We start from the raw sequence: 7,476 nt of genomic DNA, 5'->3' as shown, positions 1-7,476 counted from the left end.
CTCTCTCTCTCTCTCTCTCTCTCTCTCTCTCTCTCTCTCTCTCTCTTTCTTTCTTTCTTTTTTTTCCCTGAGACAGGGTTTCTCTGTGTAGCCCTGGCTGTCCTAGAACTTGCTCTGTAGCTCAGGCTGGCCTTGACCTCAGAGATCTTCCTGCTTCTCCCTCCCCAGTGCTGGGATTAAAGGTGTGCACCACAGTTGGTTTATTCTTTCAGTCCCATTCAGAATTTTATCACCATCCCCCTTTCATGGTTGACTTTGTCACTGGTGGTCAGGATTGAGGGTTTCTGGGTTCTTGGCTTTTTATTCAAGCAATTGAAATAAGGAAACTTTATTTAAAGCAAAATAATAGAAAAGGCCAAAATATACAACAAGGGAGCAGTGACCATGTGAGGGTACCCCAAGGCCGTGATTGGTCAGGGCTACCAAGGGAGGTACCCTCAAGGGAGGGAGGAGCTTGGTTATTAAGGGACAGAGTGTTGGTGGGTTCTCTGTTTTGACTAATGGATTGTGAAAGAATATTCTACCTGCCCTGCATGTCTTTTCCCACAGTGCTGGATTTTCATTACATGCACACCCAATTATACATAGGCATAAGAAGATAAATAGATTCTCCTTCAAAGTTTACATGAACTGGGCGGTGTTAGTGCACGCCTTTAACCCCAGCACTCAGGAGGCAGAGGCAGGCAGATCTTTGTGAGGTTGAGGCCAACCTGGTCTACTAGAGCTAGTTCCAGGACAGGCTCCAAAGCTACAGAGAAACCCCCTGTCTCGAAAAAACAAACAAACGAAAAAGTTTACCTGAGTACAAAGTTTTATTTTACTGTACATGTACCCATGTGCCCAAACCCAGTCCAGTCTGGGTCACACCCTTCCCTCGCATGTGTTCTAATAGAAACTGTCCAAGTTTGATGGCCACTAAGAGAAGAAATCTATCTATCCCATTTTTCAGAAAGAGGTGTGTGCTGTGGCCCAGCGCAGGTTGGGGTCCAAGGTCAATTAGGCACGTTGTTCAAAGCACAGTGTGCATAGTTAGGTAGGTAAAGGACGCAGGCCGCTAAAAGCATTTGAAGGAATGTGTGTACATAACCCAAACCCATACAGTCCCAAGTTACTCATCTATTCCTCGGGCTTGTTGGCCACAGCTTGAGCCAGTATTTCCAGGCAAGCATTCTACCAGTGAGCTACACCCCTCCCCCTTATTCATCCAGTATCTCTCTAAATTTTTGTCCTTGGGGAACAACGCCCAATGCTTCTCATTAGGGTGTGAGCCCTGGTTCCACAGCTCACTCCCAGCTTACCTCACCCTGTTGCCTGAGGTTTCAATAAATCCCTGTAAATTCTAAATAAGATTTGCAGGCAAGCTCCAGAAACCTCTGAGCTTAAGGGGGTTCTGTGCAACCACAGGCCCTTCTAATCAAATCCCTCGGGCGCAGAGGGGGGTTCCCCCGGGGCTGTCAATGCATCTGTGCCACAACCCATGAATACTTTATGGTTGTCCCTTTGTGCTTGCTAATGGGGCCTGAAATGTACAATCTGCCTTGAATAACAGGGAAAGGATGCCCTCTCCCGACCCCAGCCTCGGTCCCTGAACGGTTTATGGAGGCCGACCAGACCCACTGGAGAGTCATTATTGATGTTTTTCAGAGAGGCATCTTTCCAAGGGAAGGAAGTTGGTGCTCATGTAGATGGTGAGCTCTTGTATGTGTGTGTGGAGGGGGCAGGGAGTGGGGTTCTGATGCCTGTATGTTTTGGAAGAATTTTTAAAGTTCTGACCACAGGGATGCTCTGGTTCTTTAGAGGTCAGAAGGGACTTAAAAGTCTTTCACTAAAGGGGACGAGTTGGTTGTGGTGGCACCCACTGGTAGGATATGATGAAGAAGAGGCAAGAGCATCAACCAAGTTCAAAGCTGCTCTGGGCTACACATTTTGGCAGTGTGTGATGGTGTATTCTTTTAATACTAGCACAGGGAAGGAGAGGCAGAGTTCAAGGCCATCCTGGTTCACATTGAGAGTTCCAAGGCAGCTATGGCTCTATAAAGAGACATATTCTTAAATAAAAATGAAAGAGAGAGAGAGAGAGAGAGAGAGAGAGAGAGAAGAAAGAAAGAAAGAAAGAAAGAAAGAAAGAAAGAAAGAAAGAAAGAAAGAAAGAAAGAAAGAAAGAGGAGGACTGGGCAGTGGAGGTGCATGCCTTTAATTCCAGCACTCAGAAGACAGAGGCAGGCGGATCTCTGTGAGTTCGAGACCAGCCTGGTCTACAGAGCTAGTTCCAGGACAGTCTCCAAAGCCACAGAGAAACCCTGTCTCAAAAAACAAAACAAAACAAAAAAAAAAAAAAAAGGAAGAAAGAAAGAAAGAAAGAAAGGAAGAAAGAAAAGCGCTCTTATCTCCAGAACCATCTCACTGGCGCTCTCTTTGCTGTTTTAACTGGATCACCGCAATTCATTCACTCAGTATTTATCAGGAGGACTGGGTGCTCTTCTTGGAGTGACACCGGAGAAGACCCCATTCCCGTTGTTAAGTCCTGAGTCTAACATGAGACAACAAGACCTCCATATATTATTTAAATAGCTGGTAACCAAATGCTACTATGTGCCGAGTTCAGAGTTTCCAGAAGGAAAGCATGGACGTGGCTGGGTAGTGAGGCTTGACTTCATGAGAGCCGTGCAGCTTGAATAGTTAGACTTTAACTGGGAGAGGAAAGGCTTGCTAGAGAGGGTGGAACTTGAGTCCCAGCAACCAGAGCCAGCATGTAGGATAACAGAGACAGTGTCAAATGAAGAGAGAGTATAAACGTATTTGGGAGACTCTAGGAAGTGTCACCGTTCATAATTTGAGTGGAACCAGAGCAACAGGGCCAGGATGGAGGGAGGGAGACCTTTGCTGAAGCCCAACACAACATTTTTCTCTCTACTGATTGGATGCAGGCTGTGGTTTCTCTCGTGCTCCATGTTGTGAGTGCCGCCCCCCCCCCCCATTTGAGCCTAAGCCACTCCGGCTCAGAGATTGGTCTTCTTTCCTTTTCAAACATTTGTCTCCAGTGTAGACAAACGTCCCCTCTTTGGTTTCCCTTAGCACAGGTCAAATAAACACGAATTTAATAAAAGTTAGCCAGCATGACTAACATAACATAGCTCACTTCTGTAGTTCCAGCACTCTGGAGGCAGAGACAGGAGGATTGCTTAGAGTTCCACTTGTGTATGTATGTGTGTGCATATAGCAAACTGGTGTGGTGGCTAACACTCTTGCAATGCCAGCGCTCAGGAGGCTGAGGCAGGAGGATTCTAGAGGGTTCAAACTGGTTGGGTTACAGAGTGAAGCTATCTCAAACATTAATGACAACAAGCACGAGATGAAAAAAAAAAAAAAAAAGAAAATTTTTGCAAAACACAGAGAACCACATCATCCTTCAAGTAGTTGTCAAGGCATACCTGGTTCTTCGGGGCTTGAGATCCAGGGAAAAGAGATCAGTGCTGGGGCCCGCCCTGTCTAACCCATCTCAGGAGCCCTCTTAACCTTCAATACCTATGAGGATCCTTTGACCACTTAATCCTCCCAAATAGTAGTCAATTCCACTCAGCTGCCTAAACCCACAGTATGGTGGCTTTATCATTTCAGGAGAGACACAGCTGGATAACTATCAAGGGACACCCACACCCAGCAAGGGCCAATGCTTTCTGCTGAATGCTGTGACCGTGGGAGCAATTACTAGGAGCTTTAAAGCAAACACTGAAAGCTTAGAGAAGGGACTCTGGTGGGCCGAGAGGCTCAGCTCCAGACTTGCCTTGCTTGCTTCCTGGGGACCTTGGTTTTGACCTCTTAGAACTCAGAGCTATTTCCTGACACAGATGGCCTTTCTTTTCTGACTGCTTTCGCTTCGCTTGGTGCTCCCACGAGATCGAGTGGAAGAGCCTCAGCTTTCTTTGGCTCCTGTGTTGTTCCCAAAGCCAGGCCCACCCAAACCTCCTTTTTGAGGGCAGTAGTTTGGGTTTTTTTTTTTTTTCTGTTGTTTTGTTTTGTTTTTTTTCAAATCGGGTTTCTCTGTCTAGCCCTGACTCTCCTGTAACTCACTCTGTAGACCAGGATGGCCTCCAACTCAGATTTGCCTGCTTCTGCCTCCTAGTGCTGAATCTAAAGTGCGCTACCATTCCGGTTTGAGGGCAGTGTTCATAAAAGGGGGTGTTTCACACTGAGAGAACAAAGAGGGTGCAAAATAACTGCAAGAGGCTACAAATTCCCAGAAATCGGTTCAAATGTCCTAGTGTTTAGAGACGTGACAATGATCTTTTCTCTTTTTCTTGAGACTGGGTCTCTAGCAGAGGCTGGCCTTGAACTTGCTTTGCAACTGAAGATAACCTTGAACTTTTAAAGGTGTGTGTGTGTGTGTGTGTGTGTGTGTGGTGTGTGTGTGTCTGTGTGTGTGTGTCTGTGTATACCTGCAAGTCACACATGCTTGTGTGGGCATGTGCACATGTGTGCATCCATGTGGGTGCCCAAAGAGAACAGAAGATCCCCTGAAACTAGAGTTGCAGATGGGTGTTAACTGGCTTGGATGCTGAGGACTGAACTTGGATCCTCTGGAAGAGCAGGAAACATCTTTTGTTTTGTTTTGTTTTTTGAGACAGGGTTTCTCCATAGCTTTTGGTTCCTGTCCTGAAACTAGCTCTTGTAGACCAGGCTGGCCTCGAACTCATAGATTCGCCTGCCTCTGCCTCCCAGCACTGGGAGTCATGCACCTCCATGCATGCCCAAATTTGGGAACTTTTTATTTCTTTAGTTAATTCATTTATTTTTAAACGTTTTATTGTATTTTTTTTTTTTTTTGATTTTTCGAGACAGGGTTTCTCCGTAGCTTTTTGGTTCCTGTCCTGGATCTAGCTCTTGTAGACCAGGCTGGCCTCGAACTCACAGAGATCCGCCTGCCTCTGCCTCCCAAGTGCTGGGATTAAAGGCGTGCTCCACCACCACCCGGCTGTTTTATTGTATTTTATATGCATGTTTTGTCTACACTTCTCTCTGTGCACCACATGTGTGCTTGATGTCTGTGGAGGACAGAAGAGGGTATCACAAACTCTGGAACTATACTTAGAGATGGTTGTGAGCCACCATGTGGGTGCTGGGAATTGACTTGGGTCCTCCAGAAGAGCAGCCATTGCTCCTAACCCCTGAGCCATCTCTCTAGCCCAAAGTTTAGGAATTATAAACAAATAAATAAATAAAAGTTTTTTGAGCTAGGATCTCGTGTAACCCAGACTTGTCTTGAACCTCATATGTAGCCAAGGATAACCTTAAACTTCTGATCTCCCTGCCTCCACCTCCTGACTTCTGAGATTACAGACACCCGTTGTTATGCTCAGTTTATGGGGTGCTGGTGATTGAACCCAGGACTTTGTGTGTGGTAGACAAACATTCTGACAACTGAGCCACATCCCAGCCTTCCAATCTTGAGCTTCTGATCCTCCTGTTACGGTCTCAGAAGAGCTGGGTTACAGGCATGTGGTACCACCACCAGGTTACAGACACTGGGAGGCTCGCACCCAGGACATCACCAGTGTTGGTCTACCAACTGAGTTTCACTGTCTTTTTCTTGTTTTCAAATTAGCATCCTAGATACCCAGTATAAGATGACCATAGGCTAGGGCCATTTGTTGACTAGACTAATAAGATAATTAAGACTAGGGGGACAGAGAGAGTGATGTCACAGAAACCAAGGGAACCCAGCGTTTCCAGAAGGCCATGGCCAGCACCAGATACAACAGATGAGTCAAGAAAACTAGGACCAAAGTCTACCTTGTTAGATTTGTAATGAGAAGGTCAATTGTACATGCTACCATGACGGTTTTATGGGAGGGTTGAGGACAGGTGAAAGCGTGATTAAATTAATAGTTGGTTGACTAATGACAGGCGAGGAAGAGAAGATACTGTAGACTATTATTTGGGTAGCTTGGTTGTGCAGGAGGCAGGGAGACAAGTAACCAGATGTGGGTTCCTGTTTAAGGAAATGACCCTTTGATTTTCAGTCAAGAATTATTCTTTTGTTATAGGGCTTGGAGAAAGCAAATTGGTACTGACTGGAAGCCTCCTCCCTGACAGCTAGATTTCAAAATGTTGGAGGGTGCTGTGCAAAGTGCCGGGGGTAAGGGACAGTTATCAACAGTCCTACCCAGATGTAAGTCCTGCAAATTACAACAACAGCTGGTTGGGCCATGGTGGCACTAATACCTTGAGGGTGACCAAGAGCTGTAAGATTGGACTTACGGCCCACTCAGTAGGTGGAAACTCAGATCTGGTACTGTAAAACTAGCCAGGACTCCATGACTGGAGAAGTCATAGACCATAGAGGAGAGCCTATGACTATCATGTTGCCAAACTTAATTAATATAAATATAAATTGTCTTCTAGATATTCATCCTTCTACCCACAGATAAGTGCAGATCGTACCTCTCATCAAAGAAGCTTCTGATGAGAAGGAGATGGATTCTATTTTAGGGAACCATGACCTGTCAGAGTGTAGAAAATGAGTGCCCATGAAGTGCCTATCCACAAATGGGACATTTTTAAGACACATTCTACACCCAAGGGTTTCAGAAGAGGGGGGCAAAAATATTTTAAGGAGCAGAGGATCAGGACTTAGCTTAGCTCATGTCTTCTGGACATGAATTCTCAACAGTTTGGTTGCCTGCAAGTGACCATGTCTAGAGCAGGAGGCTACCTAATTGCTTACATCTTCAACCACGAGCATGAAGCAGAGAGGACAAACCGGGAAAACGACGAGTCTTAAAGCCTGCCTCCAGTGACACACTTGCTCCAACAAAGCCACATCTCTGAAACCTCCCAAAACAGCACCGCCACTACAGCCACTTGGGGACCAAGTGTTCAAATGCATGGGCCTACAGGGGTTGGGAAGAGGAGGAAAGGAGATATATACATTGTAGTTATATATGAAATTCTAAACAAAAAGAGATTAAGTTGTTATTATTTATTCTTGCTCTTCCTTGTGGGCTCTGAAGCTGTCAGGAAGGGTCTGGAGATGGAGGAGCTGTTGAAAAGGTTGTACAGGGGCCGGCTAGCAAACCTCGCTTCTATGGAATGGGGCGAGAGAAACTAAGTGTCTGAAGACCCCCATCTACTCTACCCGTGCCAGTAGAGTAGAGAGCTGTGACAAGGCATACTGTGGGCACAACTGGAGTCGGGAATTTTCATGGGAGTGGTATGATTTTTTTTTTTTCTGTTTTTCGAGACAGGGTTTCTCTGTGGCTTTGGAGCCTGTCCTGGCACTAGCTCTGTAGACCAGGCTGGTCTCGAACTCACAGAGATCCGCCTGCCTTTGCCTCCCGAGTGCTGGGATTAAAGGCGTGCGCCACCATCGCCCGGCAAGGTATGATTTTTTTCACAGGAGTTTACTATGTAGACCAGGCAGGGCTCAAACTCTGAGTCTTTTTCTTTTCTTTTTCTTTTTTTTTTTTTTTTTTTTTT

Source organism: Alexandromys fortis, unplaced genomic scaffold (assembly GCF_014885135.2).
Source record: "Alexandromys fortis isolate MF-2015 unplaced genomic scaffold, M_Fortis_MF-2015_v1.1 scaffold_75, whole genome shotgun sequence".
In the NCBI taxonomy this organism is placed as follows: Eukaryota; Metazoa; Chordata; class Mammalia; order Rodentia; family Cricetidae; genus Alexandromys; species Alexandromys fortis.
The sequence above is the reverse complement of the archived record's forward strand: the minus strand, read 5'-3'. Positions refer to the sequence as shown.